The following is a 23,215-nucleotide window of genomic DNA, read 5'->3' as shown; positions in this document are numbered from 1 at the left end:
CCAGCCAATCTACACTATAGCTGTATGCTTCAGCATAAGACAACCTGACCATCTAAAAACAGGCTGTAGGCCATGTCTGACAATGACAGGATTTACAATGTGATATTCTGAACAAAACAACTCATCCTTTCAAGCACCGTGTGTGTGTGTGTGTGTGTGTGTGTGTGTGTGTGTGTGTGTGTGTGTGTGTGTGTGTGTGTGTGTGTGTGTGTGCACCGTGCTTCAAGTCTGTATGACGCTTTCGCTCAACCAGAACAAAGGGTCCGTTTTACTATTTCATTTTTTTCCTGTAGTAAATCGTTTTTTTTTTATTACAAAATGTTCCACCCCGAGAAAAATCTCAGATAACCCGGTATTTCCCACCAAACCTGGAAGTGTTATTCTAAAGCAAATAAATGTGTTGATTTGATTAGAGGTTTGATCGGGATGAAAATGAGAGTCCGACGCTAACTGAGTCAGATGAGCCCTACATTTCGTTGTACTTATCTTCATCATTGTAATGGATATGAACAACATAGGACTAGAATGAGATGCAGGCGGCTTTTGCTTCTCCTCGTGACGAGTGAATGTTTATGGGTCTGAATCAGGGCATCAGCCAGGTTTTTGGCCGCATTTTTGTTGTTGTTGAAAAGCCGATCAATAAAATTGCTGCGTGTGTCTATATATTCGTTATGCATCTTATTTATCACACGCGCAGAGCACACCGATACAGAGCCTGTCAGACAGAGCTTTTATAAGACCAATGATTTGTTTAACACTTTTTTTGGTTACTACATGATTCCAAATGTGTTATTTAATAGTTTTGATGTTTTCACTATTATTCTACAATGTAGAAAATAATAAAATAAAGAAAAACCCTTGAATTGGTAGGTGTTCTAAAACTTTGGACCGGTAGTGTATATACGGTCCCACAGTTAACAGTGGATGTCAGAGCAAAAACCAAGCCATGAGGTCGAAGGAATTGTCCGTAGAGCTCCGAGACAGGATTGTGTCGAGGCACAGATCTGGGGATGACAAAAACATTCTGCAGCATTGAAGGTCCCTAAGAACACAGTGGCCTCCATTATTCTGCAGCATTGAAGGTCCCTAAGAACACAGTGGCCTCCATCATTCTGCAGCATTGAAGGTCCCTAAGAACACAGTGGCCTCCATCATTCTGCAGGATTGAAGGTCCCTAAGAACACAGTGGCCTCCATTATTCTGCAGCATTGAAGGTCCCTAAGAAAACAGTGGCCTCCATTATTCTGCAGCATTGAAGGTCCCTAAGAACACAGTGGCCTCCATTATTCTGCAGGATTGAAGGTCCCTAAGAACACAGTGGCCTCCATTATTCTGCAGCATTGAAGGTCCCTAAGAACACAGTGGCCTCCATCATTCTTAAATGGAAGAAGTTTAGAACCACCAAGACTCTTTATAGACCTGGCCGCCCTGCCATACTGAGCAATCAGGGGAGAAGGGCCTTGGTCAGGGAGGTGACCAAGAACCCGATGGTCACTCTGACAGAGCTCCACAGTTCCTCTGTGGAGATGGGAGAACTTACCAGAAGAACAACCATCTCTGCAGCGCTCCACGATTCAGGCCTTTATGGTAGAGTGGCCAGATGGAAGCCACTCCTCAGTAAAAAGGAACATGACAGCCCGCTTGGAGTTTGCCAAAAGGCACCTAAAGGACTCTCAGACCATGAGAAACAAGATTCTCTGGTCTGATGAAACCAAGATTGAACACTTTGGCCTGGATGCAAACCATCACGTCTGGAGGAAACCTGGCAACATCCCTACGGTGAAGCATGGTGGTGGCAGCACCATGCTGTGGGGACGTTTGTAAGCGACAGGGACTGGGAGCCCTGTCAGGGTCGAGGGAAAGATGAATGGAGCATACAGAAAGATTCTTGATGAAAACCTGCTCCAGAGCGCTCAGGACCTCAGACTGGGGCAAAGGTTCACCTTCCAACAGGACAATGATCCTAAGCACACAGCCAAGACAACGCAGGAGTGGCTTTGGGTAAAGTCTCTGAATGTCCTTGAGTGGCCCAGCCAGAGCCCAGACTTAAATCAAATCGAACATCTCTGGAGAGACCTGAAAATAGCTGTGCAGCAACGCTCCACCTCCAAGCTGACAGAGCTTGAGAAGATCTGCAGAGAAGAATGGGAGAAACTCCCCAAATATACTGTAGGTGTGCTAAGACTGTAGCATCATACCAAAGAAGACTCAAAGGCTGTAATCACTGCCAATGGTGCTTCAACAAAGTACTGAGTCTGAATACTTATGTAAATGTCATATTTCAGTTTTTTTTTTAAAGAAAAAAATTCTAAAACCATGTTTTTGCTTTGTCATTATGGGGTATTGTGTATAGACTGATAAGGGGGGAGGACATTTAAAAAATGTCAGAATATGGCTGTAAAGTAACAAAATGTGGAAATAGGCAAGGGTTCTGAATACTTGCCGAATGCTCATCAGCCTTCCATTGTCAATACCAGTGATAATAATTCATGTCATTTTGTGAAGAAGGGGGGTTGAAATGACTTGAGCTTTTAGGCAAGTAAAACAAATCTGTCTTCTAGACCATTTTAAAACTAGCTGCAATTTTTTTTTTTTTATCTGGTGACCCCTGAAAGCCAGATGGAGATTAAACGTGCATTCAGATATATTTGTCCTAATATTACTGTACCATAGACTACGCTGCAGCAAATCTGTCACAAGACAAAAAGTTACCAGCTGATGAGATGATACATGCATTGTGAAATGCGTTCCATATGAGATGCATTGTGTCCCCACCCTGAGCATTGTGAAATGCGTTCCATATGAGATGCATTGTGTCCCCACCCTGAGCATTGATGATTGATCATGCAGATAGCAGAGCAAAGAATCCCGCAGAGAAGACAGATTTAATATAATTGAACAGTTCAATTTCAGGTCACGAGGTTCACAGAAATCATTTGTTATGTAATTCACCAGTTTCTCTCAGTTATTTATCCTGTGAAGCGGAAGTGGGTGTTGGCGGGAAATCTCTGCAACTCTCAGTAAACTAGTTCCCGCTATTAAACTCTAGTCCCAGGGCTCTATTAAGTAATTAACTAACTAACATTAGTGAGAGGGAGATTCTTCCCCTTGTTCCCTGTAATATAGACAGAGAGAGCAGCCTCCTCACCCAGCTGGCTCTGTGGAGATATCCGCTCCTCTCCTGCTCTCAATCCTCCATCCACCCCCTCTACTCTCCTACACTATGGGCCTGTTGGTTTCACTCCAGCCCCTCTACTCTCCTACACTATGGGCCTGTTGGTTTCACTCCAGCCCCTCTACTCTCCTACACTATGGGCCTGTTGGTTTCACTCCAGCCCCTCTACTCTCCTACACTATGGGCCTGTTGGTTTCACTCCAGCCCCTCTACTCTCCTACACTATGGGCCTGTTGGTTTCACTCCAGCCCCTCTACTCTCCTACACTATGGGCCTGTTGGTTTCACTCCAGCCCCTCTACTCTCCTACACTATGGGCCTGTTGGTTTCACTCCAGCCCCTCTACTCTCCTACACTATGGGCCTGTTGGTTTCACTCCAGCCCCTCTACTCTCCTACACTATGGGCCTGTTGGTTTCACTCCAGCCCCTCTACTCTCCTACACTATGGGCCTGTTGGTTTCACTCCAGCCCCTCTACTCTCCTACACTATGGGCCTGTTGGTTTCACTCCAGCCCCTCTACTCTCCTACACTATGGGCCTGTTGGTTTCACTCCAGCCCCTCTACTCTCCTACACTATGGGCCTGCTGGTTTCACTCCAGCCCCTCTACTCTCCTACACTATGGGCCTGTTGGTTTCACTCCAGCCCCTCTACTCTCCTACACTATGGGCCTGTTGGTTTCACTCCAGCCCCTCTACTCTCCTACACTATGGGCCTGTTGGTTTCACTCCAGCCCCTCTACTCTCCTACACTATGGGCCTGTTGGTTTCACTCCAGCCCCTCTACTCTCCTACACTATGGGCCTGTTGGTTTCACTCCAGCCCCTCTACTCTCCTACACTATGGGCCTGTTGGTTTCACTCCAGCCCCTCTACTCTCCTACACTATGGGCCTGTTGGTTTCACTCCAGCCCCTCTACTCTCCTACACTATGGGCCTGTTAGTTTCACTCCAGCCCCTCTACTCTCCTACACTATGGGCCTGTTGGTTTCACTCCAGCCCCTCTACTCTCCTATACTATGGGCCTGTTGGTTTCACTCCAGCCCCTCTACTCTCCTACACTATGGGCCTGTTGGTTTCACTCCAGCCCCTCTACTCTCCTACACTATGGGCATGTTGGTTTCACTCCAGCCCCTCTACTCTCCTACACTATGGGCCTGTTGGTTTCACTCCAGCCCCTGTTCGCCTTCTGTGGTTACTAAGTCTTCCGCTGCCAGACTCACTCAACAGTGGAGGCTGAACTAATCTTTTAAGAGTCCCTGGCAGTTTCACACACACTAATCCAGTGTGGAAAAGGGGTCATTGTGCCACACGGTAGTATGTGGGGTTGGCTGGGGGCTCAGAGACCGCGTTACTGTTTAGAAGTGCCTGTTAAACCAATCATTCCTCTTCATCGTCCACCCACGCACGCAGTAGGGTTTGGCATGATCCAGATTTTCATACCGTTTCTCTCCCGGGGTATACGGTATTAATGAGGCACTATTTCAATGTTATTTTTGGGGGAAGGGGGGTAATCGTTTCTGGGGGACGCACAAAACAATTTAGGCAACAAGGATCTTGTTCCAGGAGGAGATTGATGTCTCTGCTATAACCAGGAAACTTGATCTTGGCATCTAGCCACTTAGCTAGCAAGTTAGCAAACCACATGCATATCTGGAGCCCTGAGCTGGATATAATTTATTTGACACATCTTAGATTTCTTATAGTTAGTTATACACAAACCCCTGCAGACCCAATGAGGCGGGGGGGGGGGGGCCTCAAAACGATATCGAAAATCATAACGTAGGTTTTTTGAGATACTCCGGTATATTGCCCAAGCCAAACACGCAGTCACACGCACACACACACACTAGCCACTTTAACTATGCCACTTTGTTTACATACTCATCTCATATGTATATACTGTACTCAATACCATCTACTGTATCTTGCCTATGCCGCTCTGTACCATCACTCATTCATATATCTTTATGTACATATTCTTTATCCCCTTACACTGTGTATAAGACAGTAGTTTTGGAATTGTTAGCTAGATTATTTGTTGGTTATTACTGCATTGTCGGAACTAGAAGCACAAGCATTTCGCTACTCTCGCATTAACCTCTGCTAACCATGTGTATGTGACAAATAAAATTTGATTGGATTTGATTTGACACACACACACAGAAACCCTCCTGGCAGCCCAGTCACATTCATACGGACACTAGGGCTGCTACAGTCACACACACACACACAGAAACCCTCCTGGCAGCCCAGTCACATTCATACGGACACTAGGGCTGCTACAGTCACACACACACACACACACACACACACACACAGAAACCCTCCTGGCAGCCCAGTCACATTCATACGGACACTAGGGCTGCTACAGTCACACACACACACACACACACACACACACACACACACACACACAGTCACACAGTCACACACACACACACACACACAGAAACCCTCCTGGCAGCCCAGTCACATTCATACGGACACTAGGGCTGCTACAGTCACACACACACACACACACACACACACACACACACACACACACACACACAGAAACCCTCCTGGCAGCCCAGTCACATTCATACGGACACTAGGGCTGCTACAGTCACACACACACACACACACACACACACACACAGAAACCCTCCTGGCAGCCCAGTCACATTCATACGGACACTAGGGCTGCTACAGTCACACACACACACACACACACACACACACACACACACAGAAACCCTCCTGGCAGCCCAGTCACATTCATACGGACACTAGGGCTGCTACAGTCACACACACACACACACACACACACACAGAAACCCTCCTGGCAGCCCAGTCACATTCATACGGACACTAGGGCTGCTACAGTCACACACACACACACACACACACACACAGAAACCCTCCTGGCAGCCCAGTCACATTCATACGGACACTATGGCTGCTACAGTCACACACACACACACAGAAACCCTCCTGGCAGCCCAGTCACATTCATACGGACACTAGGGCTGCTACAGTCACACACACACACACACACACACAGAAACCCTCCTGGCAGCCCAGTCACATTCATACGGACACTAGGGCTGCTACAGTCACACACACACACACACACAGAAACCCTCCTGGCAGCCCAGTCACATTCAAACGGACACTAGGGCTGCTACAGTCACACACACACACACACAGAAACCCTCCTGGCAGCCCAGTCACATTCATACGGACACTAGGGCTGCTACAGTCACACACACACACAGTCACACAGTCACACACACACAGAAACCCTCCTGGCAGCCCAGTCACATTCATACGGACACTAGGGCTGCTACAGTCCCACACACAGTCACACACACACACACACACACACACAGAAACCCTCCTGGCAGCCCAGTCACATTCATACGGACACTAGGGCTGCTACAAGTCCCCTGTAATTTCAGTTGATGGCTTCATCATACAGGATTTGCATTGGGAAGGAAAATCCCCTGACACACACCACTACATGGCTCATCTCTCACAAGCCTGGTATTGTGTTTCATGTCAGTGTGTTTGATGCCCGTGTACACACACACACACAGAGACACACACACACACCCTTGTATTTATTTGTATTTTTGCACTGTTAATGAACACTCACAGGATTCTACACACACTGACACACCAACACACACATAACACACACACACACATTTATACTGGCTCTACACACACTGACACACCAACACACACATAACACACACACACATTTATACTGGCTCTACACACACGCACTCAAATACAATATTAATTTACGCTGCTGCTACTACTGTTTATCATATATCCTGATGTCTAGTCACCTTACCCCTATACATACAGCGGGAAGAAACAGTCTGTGAACCCTTTAGAATTGCCTGGATTTCTGCATAAATTGGTCATGATATTTGATTTGATCTTCATCGAAGTCACAACAACAGACAAACACAGTCTGCTTAAACTAATGACACATAAACAATTATACGTTTTCATGTCTTTATTGAACACACCGTGTAAACATTCACTGTGCAGGGTGGAAGAACTATGTGAACCCTTGGATTTAATAACTGGTTGACCCTCCTTTGGCAGCAATAACTTCAACCAAACATGTTCTGTAGTTGCTGATCAGACCTGCACAACGGTCAGGAGGAATTTTGGACCATTCCTCTTTACAAAACTGTTTCATTTCCACAGTATTCTTGGGATGTCAGGTGTGAACCGCTCTCTTGAGGTCGTGCCACAGCATATCAATCGGGTTGAAGTCAGGACTGACTGGGCCACTCCAGAAGGTATATTTTCTTCTGTTCAATCCATTCTGTTGATTTACTTCTGTCTAATGGGTTGTTGTTCTGTTGCTTCACCTAACTTCTGTTGAGAGGGCCACTCAGGTTGAGGTCAGGACTCTGACTGGGCCACTCAGGTTGAGGTCAGGACTCTGACTGGGCCACTCAGGTTGAGGTCAGGACTCTGACTGGACCACTCAGGTTGAGGTCAGGACTGACTGGACCACTACCTCTATCGATCCAGTATCCCTGCACTTTATAAATATGGTATTGGAACAGACCCTGTATATAGTGTGCTTACTTTCTTGTCTTCTTCTTACTTCTATTTCTCGTGTGTTTAAGTTCTACCGTGTTATTTTTCTTACTACATTGATATTTATTACTGAATCGTTGGGTTTAGAGCTTGTGCACATGACACTAAAACTTGAAACACGCACAAACACTATGGAGGTGATGAAATCGTCACGATGGAATCAGAGAGGTTGCTATGGGACACAGAGCCCCTCTATCTGTCACCACACCACAGCCTGGCACCATGGAGTGGCCCACTTCTACCAACATCACATCTCCACTAACATATCTATTCTATGACAGAGAAGAGAGAGGGGGGGGTTAGTGAAAGAGAGCAATAGAGAGAGGTTGTCCAACAGCAACATATGTCCAGAGCAGGCTTGCACATTTTTGGTAACCTTTCTTAAATTTCTTTGTTTTCCAGAAATCCTGGTTGGATTATTACCCATTTATTCCGGAAATCCTCCAATCTGGATTTCTGGAAAGTTCCTGGAATTTTGCAACCCTAGGCCCTAGCCGGACACACACACTCACTCCGGACCTATGTGGAAATAACCCTGGGGCTGGCCAGGAGTGTGCCTGACTAAAAAAACACCCTAGGAGGACCCGGACAAGGGAGGTGAGGGAGGGGTGGACAAAGTGTCTATTGAGGCTGAGCTTGGGTCAGGTCTGCCCATTTTGGTACAACCAACCTCAAAGAAGAAAAAAACATAGGTATGCAGTATGCACTGGTCCTGGATCAGCATTCCTCTCCTCAAACCTTCAAATGAATCATCGGAGTGCAAATAAAACAACTTGCCCTGGAGTCAAACAAAATACCTATACATCCTAAAGGGTGATGTGCTGTCTCACCTCTTTTACAGGTACACAGGCTACATTGAAATGAAATCAACTGGCTCTCAAAGTGTCTCTAGATGGGACTAAGACAAATCAACATTCTGGGACACTGTAAAGTCCATGGAGAATAAGAACACCTCCTCCCAGGTGCCCACTGCACTGAAGATAGGAAACACTGTCACCACTGATAAATCCATGATAATTGAGAATTTCAATAAGCATTTTTCTACGGCTGGCTATGCTTTCCACCTGGCTACCCCTACCCCAGTCAACAGCACTGCACCCCCCACAGCAACTCGCCCAAGCCTTCCCCATTTCTCCTTCTCCCAAATCCAGTCAGCTGATGTTCTGAAAGAGCTACAAAATCTGGACCCCTACAAATCAGCCGGGCTAGACAATCTGGACCCTTTCTTTCTAAAATGATCTGCCGAAATGGTTGCCACCCCTATTACTAGCCTGTTCAACCTCTCTTTTGTGTCGTCTGAGATTACCAAAGATTGGAAAGCAGCTGCGGTCATCCCCCTCTTCAAAGGGGGGGACACTCTTGACCCAAACTGCTACAGACCTATATCTATCCTACCATGCCTTTCTAAGGTCTTCGAAAGCCAAGTCAACAAACAGATTACCGACCATTTCGAACTTCACCGTACCTTCTCTGCTATGCAATCTGGTTTCAGAGCTGGTCATGGGTGCACCTCAGCCACGCTCAAGGTCCTAAACGATATCTTAACCGCCATCGATAAGAAACATTACTGTGCAGCCGTATTCATTGATCTGGCCAAGGCTTTCGACTCTGTCAATCACCACATCCTCATCGGCAGACTCGACAGCCTTGGTTTCTCAAATGATTGCCTCGCCTGGTTCACCAACTACTTCTCTGATAGAGTTCAGTGTGTCAAATCGGAGGGTCTGCTGTCCGGACCTCTGGCAGTCTCTATGGGGGTGCCACAGGGTTCAATTATTGGACCGACTCTCTTCTCTGTATACATCAATGATGTCGCTCTTGCTGCTGGTGAGTCTCTGATCCACCTCTACGCAGACGACACCATTCTGTATACTTCTGGCCCTTCTTTCTTCTCCAGGCAAGCTTCAATGCCATACAACTCTCCTTCCGTGGCCTCCAATTGCTCTTAAATACAAGTCAAACTAAATGCATGCTCTTCAACCGATCGCTGCCTGCACCTGCCCGCCTGTCCAACATCACTACTCTGGACGGTTCTGAATTAGAATACGTGGACAACTACAAATAAATAGGTGTCTGGTTATAGACTGTAAACTCTCCTTCCAGACCCTCATCAAACATCTCCAATCCAAAGTTAAATCTAGAATTGGCTTCAAATTTCGCAACAAAGCATCCTTCACTCATGCTGCCAAACATACCCTTGTAAAACTGACCATCCTGCCAATCCTCGACTTCGGCGATGTCATTTACAAAATAGCCTCCAATACCCTACTCAACAAATTGGATGCAGTCTATCACAGTGCAATCCGTTTTGTCACCAAAGCCCCATATACTACCCACCATTGCGACCTGTACGCTCTCGTTGGCTGGCCCTCGCTTCATACTCGTCGCCAAACCCACTGGCTCCATGTCATCTACAAGAACCTGCTAGGTAAAGTCCCCCCTTATCTCAGCTCGCTGGTCACCATAGCATCACCCACCTGTAGCACGCGCTCCAGCAGGTATATCTCTCTGGTCACCCCCAAAACCAATTCTTTCTTTCGCCGCCTCTCCTTCCAGTTCTCTGCTGCCAATGACTGGAACGAACTACAAAACTCTCTGAAACTGGAAACACTTATCTCCCTCACTAGCTTTAAGCACCAGCTGTCAGAGCAGCTCACAGATGACTGCACCTGTATATAGCCCACCTATAATTTAGCCCAAACAACTACCTCTTTCCCTACTGAATTTATTTTATTTATTTATTTATTTTGCTCCTTTGCACCCCATTATTTTTATTTCTACTTTGCACATTCTTCCACTGCAAATCTACCATTCCAGTGTTTTACTTGCTATATTGTATTTACTTTGCCACCATGGCATTTTTTTTGCCTTTACCTCCCTTCTCACCTCATTTGCTCACATCGTATATAGACTTGTTCCTACTGTATTATTGACTGTATGTTTGTTTTACTCCATGTGTAACTCTTGAGAACTTGTTCTCAACTTGCCTGGTTAAATAAAAAATAAAAAAAAACATGACAAAGCCTGACACATAAGGCTAACACATAGACTAAATGGCAATAAGATGGTTAATATACTGGCAATAAACATGTTAAATAATGAGAAAGATTGCCTAAACGATTCCATCCATTATGTAGGTTTTACCAGCTTACCCCCGACCCATGTGAAATAGGTCATAGAGATAATGATATGAAGCTTAAGAGGCCATCGGTACACCAAAGAGGATCATTTTGAATTGGACAAACCCAACATAGGCTGCCTAAAATAATCCCTCTTTCTCTCCTTTTAAAACCCACCTACTTATGGCCAAGATTATGAGCTCTCTCTATCGCGCCTGAACTCTTCCATCTGCTTTCGGCTCGAAATTTCTCTCAGTCTTAAGTTTCCATGTGGCTGTCCCCACTCAGTCTTAAGTTTCCATGTGGCTATCTCTGTCCCCACTCTTTCGACGGCGTTTACGTCAGTGTGTCCCAATTTTCCTGTTCCATATTTCAGAAATGTAAGTCTTTCCTTTCAGTGTCCATCGCTGTGGAAGAAAATATCCTTCCATTCTTGGCTAGTGAGATGAAGGTCTATTTCAGCCTATGCATGTAGTACATGATGAAGTGGGTCTGTCAGAAAGATAACTGAACGTAAAACAATCCAATCATCTGTTCAGTGGCCCTGCTTTACTGATGCTCCACTGACAAAGCTCTGTTTCAGCCCAAGCTTCTCCTGGTTACTTCTCCATTGAATGACACTTGTATTTGAGAGCACTGAGAGGGAGATGTTTTGTCTTTCCTCTCTTTCGCTCTCCTCTCTCTCACTCGAAAGAAGCAGCCATCTTGGATTGTACAACACCCACATCAATAGGCCAAAGGGACATGAACGAACAATTACTATTGTTGTTTACAGCAGGACCATCTACCATGGGCAGAGAGAGATCACGGAGTGGAGGAGAGGAAGAAGAGAGGGAGGAGAGCAGTCCTGGCTAGCAGACGGCCTGAATCATCCACAGAGACAGTACCTTCTCTCTACAGAATCAGAGCAGCCATTAGGAGAAAAGCCTTCTGCTAGAGGAACACTTCCCTGTGAACACTCACTCCAGCATTGGGATTGGAGGAATCAAAAAGCCCAGCTAACTACAGTACAAACAAACAGCCCAGCTAGCTACAGTACGAACAAACAGCCCAGCTAGCTACAGTACGAACAAACAGCCCAGCTAGCTACAGTACGAACAAACAGCCCAGCTAGCTACAGTACGAACAAACAGCCCAGCTAGCTACAGTACGAACAAACAGCCCAGCTAGCTACAGTAAACAAACAGCCCAGCTAGCCCAGCTAGCTACAGTACGAACAAACAGCCCAGCTAGCTACAGTACAAACAAACAGCCCAGCTAGCTACAGTACGAACAAACAGCCCAGCTAACTACAGTACGAACAAACAGCCCAGCTAACTACAGTACGAACAAACAGCCCAGCTAGCTACAGTACGAAGAAACAGCCCAGCTAACTACAGTACAAACAAACAGCCCAGCTAACTACAGTACAAACAAACAGCCCAGCTAACTACAGTACGAACAAAACAGCCCAGCTAACTACAGTACGAACAAACAGCCCAGCTAACTACAGTACGAACAAAACAGCCCAGCTAGCCCAGCTAGCTACAGTACAAACAAACAGCCCAGCTAACTACAGTACGAAGAAACAGCCCAGCTAACTACAGTACGAACAAACAGCCCAGCTAGCTACAGTACGAAGAAACAGCCCAGCTAGCTACAGTACGAACAAACAGCATCCAGCACTTGGTCACAACACATGCATGTACGCTTTGGCACAAACACACAGACGCGCAATCACACACACACATTGCTGACAGCGTATTAGACCCAAGATATGTGTGAGAGTATGAGTGTGTGTGTGTGTTTGTTTGTGTAAGTGTGCTTGTTTGTGCGTGTGTATTCTGTTACGCAACGGGAGAGCTCGTCCCATCTGTGCCTCTCTACAGACCCCCATCCCTGACCAGTGAAGTGAGAAACCCCAAATCAGCCATGCAATCTGCCTCAGCCGTACTCATCATCTTCACCATCAACCCCTTCCTCTTCCTCCCCATCATAATCATTACCCTCATCATTTTCCTCCTCCACCTCTTTGCTCATCCCCATCACTTTCATCACCATCCTCACTCACGACGGTTCAACCACTAACTGAAAACATCTCCCATTCTCCATCCCCTGAAACTTGATCAAACATCTCCCATTCTCCATCCCCTGAAACTTGATCAAACATCTCCCATTCTCCATCCCCTGAAACTTGATCAAACAGATTCCATACATTTTAAAATCCAGATTATACCACAAATACATGAGTGCAACTCTGACATCGTCTGTGGCTTCAGAAACTATTCATACACCTTGACTTATTCCACATTTAGTTGATTTACAGCTTGAATTCAAAAATGGATTATATCAGATTTTTTTTTCTCACCCATCTATCTACTACACACGTGAAAGTCATGCGTCCTCCGATACACAACCCAACCAAGACGCATGACTTTCAACCTTCGTCTCTCCCGAGCCCGTACGGGAGATGTAGCGATGAGACAAGATAGTAGCTACTAAAAACAAACAATTGGATACCATGAAATTGGGGAGAAAAAGGGGTAAAAAAAAGAAAAAAAAGAACCTCATGCTCAAAGTCATTTTCATCTACCAATCGGTGCCCTTCTTTGCAAGGCATTGGAGAACCTTCCTGGTCTTTGTGGTTGAATCTGTGTGTGAAATTCACTGATTGACTGAGAGACCTTACAGATAATTATATGTGTGGGGTACAGTGATGAGGTAGTCATTTTAAAATCATGTTAAACCCTTAGTGCACACAGAATGAGTCCATGCAACTTATTATGTGACTTGTTAAGCAAATGTTTACTCCTGAACCTATTTAGGCTTGCCATAACAAAGGGGTTGAATACTTATTGACCCAAGACATTTCCGCTTTTAATTCATTTGTAAAAGTTTCTAAAAACATAATTCCACTTTGACATTATGGGGTATTGTGCGTAGTACAGTGACACAACAGCTCAATATAATACATTTTAAATTTAGGCTGTAGCACAACAAAATATGTAAAAAAGTCAAGAGGTGTGAATACTTTCTGAAGGCACTGTAAGTGACCCCGCTCTGCTATTAACACCCATTTGTATTTAACGAGGCAAGTCAGTTAAGAACAAGAAAGAAATTGCTACAAAATAAAAAAAACTGAAATACCTTATTTACATAAGTATTCAGACCCTTTGCTATGAGACTCGAAATTGAGCTCAGGTGCATCCTGTTTCCATTGATCATCCTTGAGATGTTTCTACAACTTGATTGGTCCACCTGTGGTACATTCAATTGATTGGACATGATTTGGAAAGGCACACACCTGTATATATAAGGTCTGAATTCTTTCCGAATGCACTGTACTTTGAAAAACGACTAAAATAGTGATTTTGTCAGACAACATAGGCAGCAGCTCTATAGAGATGAGATGATGACTTGGAATGAAATTAAGTCATCAAATAAAACAAATATAATATACACAACAACTGAAATATTTAATTAAAGTAAAGTGATGTGAATAAATTATTGTTAATAAGCGGTAAATGGGTTGTCACTACCATCATGGGACTTGTATTAATTGTTTTATTCTGTGTTACAGCATTCAACCCACAAAATGCATAAAGCATTTTATATAAAATATATATATATATATATATATATAAACCGAAATCCGTGATTATTTATTAGTAATTGAACTGAAACCCGAACTGACCTCAAAAAGCACTAATCGCTCATAACTAGGTACGAAATGGCAGGAATCAATAAATTCTCAGTAGGAGGAGCCATGTATGCAGATATTTGTTGCTTACAGCATTCGTTTTTACTAAACAGTACATTCTAAATAGTATGTAGTACGGTTAGTACACAGTACACAGTATGCAGTTTAAGTAGGTAGTAGGCAAGCCAGATTTGGCGCCACCACCCTAAGTACAGGGGTTAGTGTGCATCTGTGCCCCCCGCTCCCCCCTCAGAGAAGACAGTCTTATCTGCCTCTCTGCACACACACACACACACAGGGCTGATCCTGGCACAGTAAAGGGCGCCCGCTGCCAATGGCCCGCAGCTCTGTCTGCTCCACCAGGGCTGCGGCGGGAGGGCAGGCGCTAAAACGCCACTCACTTCGTCAGCAGAAAGCCCAGAGACACCGGGCCAGAAGGAGACAACGCTGCAGCTAGCGCCAAGCATAGCGCCCACGCCTCTAGCTCCAAGCGGCTAACCTGCTCTGTTAGCTGGGCAGTAACTGAGGCTCGAGGCTACAAACAGGTTAAAGATACTGAACCTGATTGGGGGAAAATATAGCTTTCTTTGTCTAGGACTCCAGTAAAAGCTTCTAGAAAAAAAGCTAGTTGTGTTTCAGAAATGTCAGAAGCCTCTCTCTGCCTGTTTCTAATGGTACCCTATTCCCTAATACAGTGCTCTACTTTTGACTAGCGTTCTATGGGCCCTGGTCAAATGTAGTGCACTACATAGGGAATAGGGCCCTGGTAAAATGTAGTGCACTACATAGGGAATAGGGCCCTGGTCAAATGTAGTGCATTACATAGGGAATAGGGCCCTGGTCAAATGTAGTGCATTACATAGGGAATAGGGCCCTGGTCAAATGTAGTGCATTACATAGGGAATAGGGCCCTGGTCAAATGTAGTGCATTACATAGGGAATAGGGCCCTGGTCAAATGTAGTGCATTACATAGGGAATAGGGCCCTGGTCAAATGTAGTGCATTACATAGGGAATAGGGCCCTGGTCAAATGTAGTGCATTACATAGGGAATAGGGCCCTTGTCAAATGTAGTGCATTACATAGGGAATAGGGCCCTGGTCAAATGTAGTGCATTACATAGGGAATAGGGCCCTGGTCAAATGTAGTGCACTACATAGGGAATAGGGCCCTGGTCAAATGTAGTGCACTACATAGGGAATAGGGCCCTGGTCAAATGTAGTGCACTACATAGGGAATAGGGTGCCATTTAGGATGCACACTCTGTCTCCCCTGGCTGGCTGCGGCTCACAGACACACACGCACATCTACTCGGTGAGGATGTAGCCCTCTAATAGCCCTCACAACGAACGTACCTGCTCCGAGACCAGGGAGGGGGGAGACAAGAGTGTCAAAATTCACCGAGAGAGAAGAGTGAATGAGGGGAAAAGCTGCTCACACAGACAAAAGAAAACAATGCTGACAATTCATTGTTCAGCTATTTTTAGGAGGAGCCCATGTCTCACAAGGCTTAGTGGCTCGATGACTGTGTAATGAACAGGCAATGAAGAGAGCACTCAGTGCAGGCACTTAGTCGGGTTTCTATGGGTCGTCTCAGTCAAGAGGTCAAACCTGAAACTACACCTGAGAATCAACGGCACCAATGCAAGGACCTGCAGTTGTGAGATTTAAGTCAACTTAAAAAATGGAAACCGTTGGTTCTGATTTAGATGCTCTAAATCCTACCAGTGTGGATGATGAGGCTCTAAGCCCATCCTCACTCCTTCCTTACATGGCAGTCAATCAACGCTGCCAGGCAACGGTCAGCGTGGGACTGCCTCTTCAATCTCCAGACAGGAACCGTGTAGCAACTAGAGCTAAGATTAGAGGGTGGCGGCCACTCACCCAGGTCTCCATGGAAACTGCTGTCATGAGGGTCTCTGCTGGTCGGCGTGGTGTCCGGGTCGAGCGGGGGCCAGATCTGGCCGGTCTTACGGACGCTCACGATGGTGGCTTCGGACATGACCACGTGGCCCTGCTGGCGGTGGGGACGCTTCTGGGACTGTGGCGTGGGGGGGCTGCTGCTGTCAATAGAATGCTGGGAGTTCTGGGAGTTCTGCGAGGGCGAGCGGCTCTTCTCCCTGAAAGGCCGGCGGTAGGCCGTGGTGGGGCTGGGCGACACGTGGCTGGACTGGCCAGACGAGAAGTCCTCCTCGCTGGACGTCAGGTTCTCATTGGAGCTGCAGTCCGGTGTGTAGCCGCCGCCTCCGCCCCCCACGTCCTCAAAGCTCCCGGGAGAGTAGGAGCGACGGGGCCAGGTCAGGTGGTGCTCGTCTCCAACGTGGTCCCTCATGGTGACGCCCACTTTCCCATCCCCCCCGCCCTCGCCCATCATCACCCCGCCCACGTAGATGCTGGTGTAAGGCTGGAAGTCAGAGGGTTGCCATGGGGGTGGAGGGGGCTGTTTTCCCCGTTGGTCTTGGGGTGGCGTGGGTTGGGGTCCCCGTCCTCATACTCAGCATCGTACCCACAAGTGCTCTCTGTAGAGCGCCCCCTGTAGACAGGACGGGTGCGGAGCTCGCCTGCCACAGTGGCCAGGTTGCCTGGCAGAGAGTGCAGGGACCTCTTGCGCTCCATCTGCATGGCCTGGCTGCCCAGGGTGCTGATCTTGTCAGAGACGTCTCGGTCGTTGCCCCTGACCAGGCCCCTGTCATGGTGAAACTCCATGTTGGTGTAGAAGGGCTGCTGCTGCTGCTTCTCCTGGCTCTTCCCTCCGTCCCCGGCAGAGTGAGAGTTGGCCCGCTTGATCCTCTCAAAGTTGGACCTCAGCGCTGCCACCCCCAGACCCATGCCAAGCTTGTCATTGGGGTCAGACGCTAGGTCCTTGTTTGAGGGTGGGTTTGGACGGCGAGGGGAGATACCCCCTTTCTGTTTGGAGGGCGAGAGGCTGTCTGTCTCGCAGGGCTCTGCCTGCTGGGGCACCTCGAAGGGAGACTGGAGCTCCAGCTCGTCACCGTGGGAGGCTGACTTCCGGGCTGTAGGGGGTCTCTGTTTGGACCTGGCCTCCCCCACCGGTTGGAACCGGCTCCGCTCCCCTTGTTCCTGTACGTGTGGCTGCTGAGACTCAGCGCCCAGCCCTGCCTGGTCCCCTACCTCGTTCATCTGGGCCTTCCTGAAACCCCAGCGATGGCGGTCATAGCTCTTCCTCTCCTTAGCCAGCAGTGTCTGCAGGTAGATCATACGGAAGCGCTCCTTGTTCACCTCCATCTCCAGCCGCCGGATGGAGACTTTGCACTTCTCCAGCTCCTGCTCAATGCCCCCCACCGACCTGAGCTCCATCTTTGGGGGGTCTGACTCGGGAAACTGAGCTTTCCACGCTTCAATAAATCCCACCGGCTCCACCATTGTTGACATTTACTGTATAGCAATACAGATCTGACCTGGGTGATGTCACCAGTAGCCGTATTTCTCGCCTATCATCCAGTTTCCAACAGGGGAAAATCGGAATGTACCTAGAGAATCTACAATAGAAAAAAACCATTCATTTTAATGGTATGATAAAGCGGTTCAAAAACGGACACTTTAACTGTTGTCACGTCTTTACCGATTTCGCAGACAAAATATATTGTATTGTCAACAATAGAAATAGAAGTATTTCCAGTCAAACGCCTGTTCTGCATTATTCCTGAAAGGCCACTTGCAGAATGAGAAAAACAAATCTGTCTCGACACAATGACAGCATCTGTCCTCCTGAGCGGATGATCTGGATCTAGAGCGGATCTGGATCTTCCGTGATGAGAAAGTGATAACGGCTCTGCAACTACTTACTTTACATGTTCTTATTCAATTCACTTTATTCCATCATTGATGATCCTCGTTCATTCACATGACAACATCCCTGTTCCATTATCGCCTCCAGTTGTTCCTAGCCCTTTGTACCAGCAGCGTCCAAGGAGAATGGCATAAAAAGAGAGAAACCCGAGAACGATATAATTTTCCCACGACAAAAATTCCTTTCTCCTGTTGCTATTCGAAATTGATAATTAATTCTAATTTCTTTTGCCTTGTTACCCCATGTTTTCGCGGTTCCGTGTCAATGTACAGTTTATCCAGACATTCCCCGTTCCTCTCCTGTGGTTGTGCTTCGTGTTCCCATCTCAATCTCGCACTGGAGACTGAGGCTGCAGGAAAGGGAGGGACCAGACGCAACATGATTGACAGTGGCCACACTCGGGTTTCGGTTCAATTAAAGAGACAGGGCATGGATGTATTCAACAGTATACCACAGAACAATTATTATTCCATTTTCAGATAATAATACATTATTCCGGAGGATCATTTATTGATATTTCAGTCAATCCTATAAGCATAATATATAGTCGAGACTCATGGATGTAGTCTATATTCTATGCATTGCAGCTTGGATGGTAGAAAGAGGTGTTCAAATGTATTATTGTGTTCTCTCTTCATATAAAACTAAGAAATGGCAATTATAATAGGCTACAGTGATTGAAATCAACGTGCCGTGCAGGTGTGATACACGTGGGAGCGTCGGGATTCCTGAAATGACACCAGACTGCCACCCTGTGGCTGTTCGCCTAAAGTGCATACAGTAGTAGGCTAATGATTTTTCTCACTTCAAATCCACAATATACACCGAACAAAAAATATAAACACAACGTGTAAAGCGTTGGTCCCATGTTTCATGAGCTGAAATAAAATATCCAAGACATTTACCATGTTTAGCCTGTTTGTACATTATTTTGGCATTAATACGTGTCACGTATCAGTTGGCAAACAATGTAAAAAAATATATATATTGAGTTAATAAAGCCTCATACAAACATGGTTTCGCTTTGCTTTCTTGAGTAAGGCAGCTCCCAAATGCAGATGTTTCAGCCTAGCTCAGTGCTTTCTGTGGTGGAGGGGCAGCTAGCGGAAATACAGAGTGTAGGGGTTGGTAATCTTCTGTAGTTGTGCCTTGCCTGGCTCAGTGCTTTCTGTGGTGGAGGGGCAGCTAGCGGAAATACAAGAGTGTAGGGGTTGGTAATCTTCTGTAGTGTGGCCTGGCTCAGGGTGGTGGAGGGCAGCTAGCAAGAGTGTAAATCTTCTGTACCTTGCCTGGCTCAGTGCTTTCTGTGGTGGAGGGGCAGTGTACAAGAGGGGGGTTGGTAATCTTCTGTAGTTGTGCCTTGCCTGGCTCAGTGCTTTCTGTGGTGGAGGGGCAGCTAGCGGAAATACAGAGTGTAGGGGTTGGTAATCTTCTCTAGTTGTGCCTTGCCTGGCTCAGTGCTTTCTGTGGTGGAGGGGCAGCTAGCGGAAATACAGAGTGTAGGGGTTGGTAATCTTCTGAGGTGCCTTGCCTGGCTCAGTGCTTTCTGTGGTGGAGGGGCAGCTAGGGAAATACAGAGTGTAGGGGTTGGTAATCTTCTCTTGCCTGGCTCAGTGCTGTGCAGCTTACAGAGTGTAGGGGTTGGTAATCTGGTTGTGCTCCTGGCTCAGTGCTTTCTGTGGTGGAGGGGCAGCTAGCGGAAATACAGAGTGTAGGGGTTGGTAATCTTCTCTAGTTGTGCCTTGCCTGGCTCAGTGCTTTCTGTGGTGGAGGGGCAGCTAGCGGAAATACAGAGTGTAGGGGTTGGTAATCTTCTCTAGTTGTGCCTTGCCTGGCTCAGTGCTTTCTGTGGTGGAGGGACAGCTAGCGGAAATACAAGAGTGTAGGGGTTGGTAATCTTCTCTAGTTGTGCCTTGCCTGGCTCAGTGCTTTCTGTGGTGGAGGGGCAGCTAGTGTTAGTGTTTCATACTGGAGAGGGGATGCAAATCAACGACGCTGGACAGAGTGGAATCAGGTGTATCAAAAGGCAGTTTATTGGTCAAAGTTATCTTGTCCTGCAGTTTTACGTGCACGGATCTAGTTCATATAACCCTATAAGGAGTCAGGTGAAAAAGAGGCTTATATAAAGGTTACATTCATTTTTATACATAGAATAAAGTAGGTAGAGTCTTGTCGTGTTGTTCTTCTGACTGGTCCCAAAAGGTTGGAGGCGGACCTGCTCTTGCCAGAGTCGGAGCCCCCATTGGTGCACAGCAGTCTTCTGTTCTGGGCACCCGACCAGTAGCAGGGGGAAAGTGTGTTTATACTAGGAGATGTTTGTGTCAGGGGTTCGTGAGGTAGAGGGGCAGTTTACTATGGCTGGGTGTATGTGTTCATGCGATGGAATGTCTTTGTTTCCTGGGGTCGTAAGACAACAAAGCTGAGGGGATAGTGTTAGGGGGTAGTTTTATTGCTGGCTGTGTGAGCTAGTTCCGGTTTTAGCAGGGGTACGTAAGATGACTTGAGTCAGGCGGTTTGGCTTGGCGCTGTATAATATATGAACTATGTATATGAATGTTTACATATTTATATAACACTAGCGGAAATACAGAGTGTAGGGGTTGGTAATCTTCTGTAGTTGTGCCTTGCCTGGCTCAGTGCTTTCTGTGGTGGAGGGGCAGCTAGCGGAAATACAGAGTGTAGGGGTTGGTAATCTTCTCTAGTTGTGCCTTGCCTGGCTCAGTGCTTTCTGTGGTGGAGGGACAGCTAGCGGAAATACAGAGTGTAGGGGTTGGTAATCTTCTCTAGTTGTGCCTTGCCTGGCTCAGTGTTCGGTCACTCATGGGGACACTATGTCACCGCAACATCTACAGAGAGAGCTAGAAAACGTAAGCCCCTTGGGTGCTGCCATAGACTTACGTTAGAAGTGCCCATCCAAGAAGGTTCAAGGTCATTTGCCACAGATAAAATTGTTAAATCACATGATATCTCCCGTTGCTTTGGTTGGAATGATTATGTCAACATCATATTTTCAAAATCTTAGCTAGCAAGCTAGACAAGCAATCATCCTCATGAGTTAAGTCGACAATCTCCTGGCAAATCCTTTTCAATCCTTGGCATTGGAAGATAAATTATAGATAAAACGTATCGGTGCTCATCAGCCATTGGACATAAACATTACACAACAAGTTGGAAATCGCTAATTCAACAATAAGTGGTTTGGAAGGAATCAGTGGCTAACTGCAAGCGTTGCAAAGCAATCCCCATTTTGTTTCCCCTGCCCGCTATTCGGTGGAGAGGGTGTGTGGTCCAAGTCTGGGTTTAAGGGTCTCTTTTCCAAGATTAAAAGGATAAACATTCAACACCATGGGCCAGGAAAGGTTGAATACACTGGTCATGCTGTCAATACAGCATGACTTCTGCAGCATTAAAAACAACTGGGAACTCAGAACTGGGAAATCTCAGACTTCATTGAGTTCAACTAACTCATTGTCAATAGAAATGATCCGCTCATCGTTCCCTTACGCCAAACTTTTTTCATTTGAATTGTCAGTAGAAATCACATTTGTTTAAGCAAGTCAACCATATCATCGATGGTTTTAAAAAGGCAGTAAATGAGGCTGAAGGAACTGTTTCGCTGCCAGACAAGGCTCCGCTGATAGCCAGGTGTAGCAGTGGTAAGGAGTCACTCCATGGTGGTGAAAATAAAACTCTGCTGTTGGGACAGCTTTATGTAGGCCCTAACAGTTTGTGGGCATCATTTGTCACAGTTAAATAGTGCAATTCATGTATTAGTGTTGTGGCTTTGCTGGCATGCATATACATTATATATTTTTTTGCCCCACCAAGATTTGCATGCTAAAATCGGCACTGATCATTACATGGAAAATAAAAGGCCACTAAAGTGTGCAGGTTTGTCACATAACACAATGCCACAGGTGTCTGAAGTTTTGAGGGAGCGCACAATTGGCATGCGGACTGCAGGAATGTCCACCAGAGCTGTTGCCAGAGAATTGAATGTACATTTTTCTACCTTAAGTCACCTCCAACTTTATTTTAGAGAATTTGGCAGTACGTCCAACCGGCCTCACAACCGCAGACCTTGTGTATGGCGTCGTGTGGGCGAGCGGTTTGCTGATGTCAACGTTGTGAACAGAGTGCCCCATGGTGAAGGTGGGGTTATGGTATGGGCAGGCATAAGCCACGGACAACAAACACAATTGCATTTTATTGACGGCAATTGGAATTCACAGAGATACTGTGACCAGATCCTGTGGCCCATTGTCATGCCATTCATCCTCCACCATCACTTCATGTTTCAGCATGATAATGCACGACCCCATGTCTCAAGGATATGTACACAATTCCTGGAAGCTGAAAATGTCCCAGTTCTTCCATGGCCTGCATATTCACCGGACATGTCACCCATTGAGCATGTTTGGGATGCTCTGGTTTAACTTCTACAACATTGTGTTCCAGCTCCTGCCAATATTCAGCAACTTCGCAGCCATTGAAGAGTGGGACAACTTTCCACAGGCCTGATCAACTCCATGCAAAATAAATTTGTTGCGCTGCATGAGGAAAATGGTCACACTAAATACTGATTGGTTTTCTGATCCAAGCCCCTACCTTAAGGTATCTGTGACAAACAGATGCATATCTGACTGGTTTTCTGATCCAAGCCCCTACCTTAAGGTATCTGTGACAAACAGATGCATATCTGACTGGTTTTCTGATCCAAGCCCCTACCTTAAGGTATCTGTGACAAACAGATGCATATCTGACTGGTTTTCTGATCCAAGCCCCTACCTTAAGGTATCTGTGACAAACAGATGCATATCTGAC

At 46.4% G+C, this 23,215-nt stretch overlaps 1 pseudogene; it reads right to left on the bottom strand.

Annotated features, from left to right (window-relative positions):
- Positions 1 to 16,336: 16,336 nt before the first annotated feature.
- Positions 16,337 to 18,676, bottom strand: LOC115125721 (breakpoint cluster region protein-like; annotated as a pseudogene).
- Between the last annotated feature and the right edge of the window lie 4,539 nt (positions 18,677 to 23,215).

Source organism: Oncorhynchus nerka, linkage group LG19 (genome assembly GCF_034236695.1).
Source record: "Oncorhynchus nerka isolate Pitt River linkage group LG19, Oner_Uvic_2.0, whole genome shotgun sequence".
Lineage (NCBI taxonomy): Eukaryota > Metazoa > Chordata > Actinopteri > Salmoniformes > Salmonidae > Oncorhynchus > Oncorhynchus nerka.
Note: the sequence above shows the minus strand (reverse complement) of the source record. Positions and strands in the feature narration are given on the sequence as shown.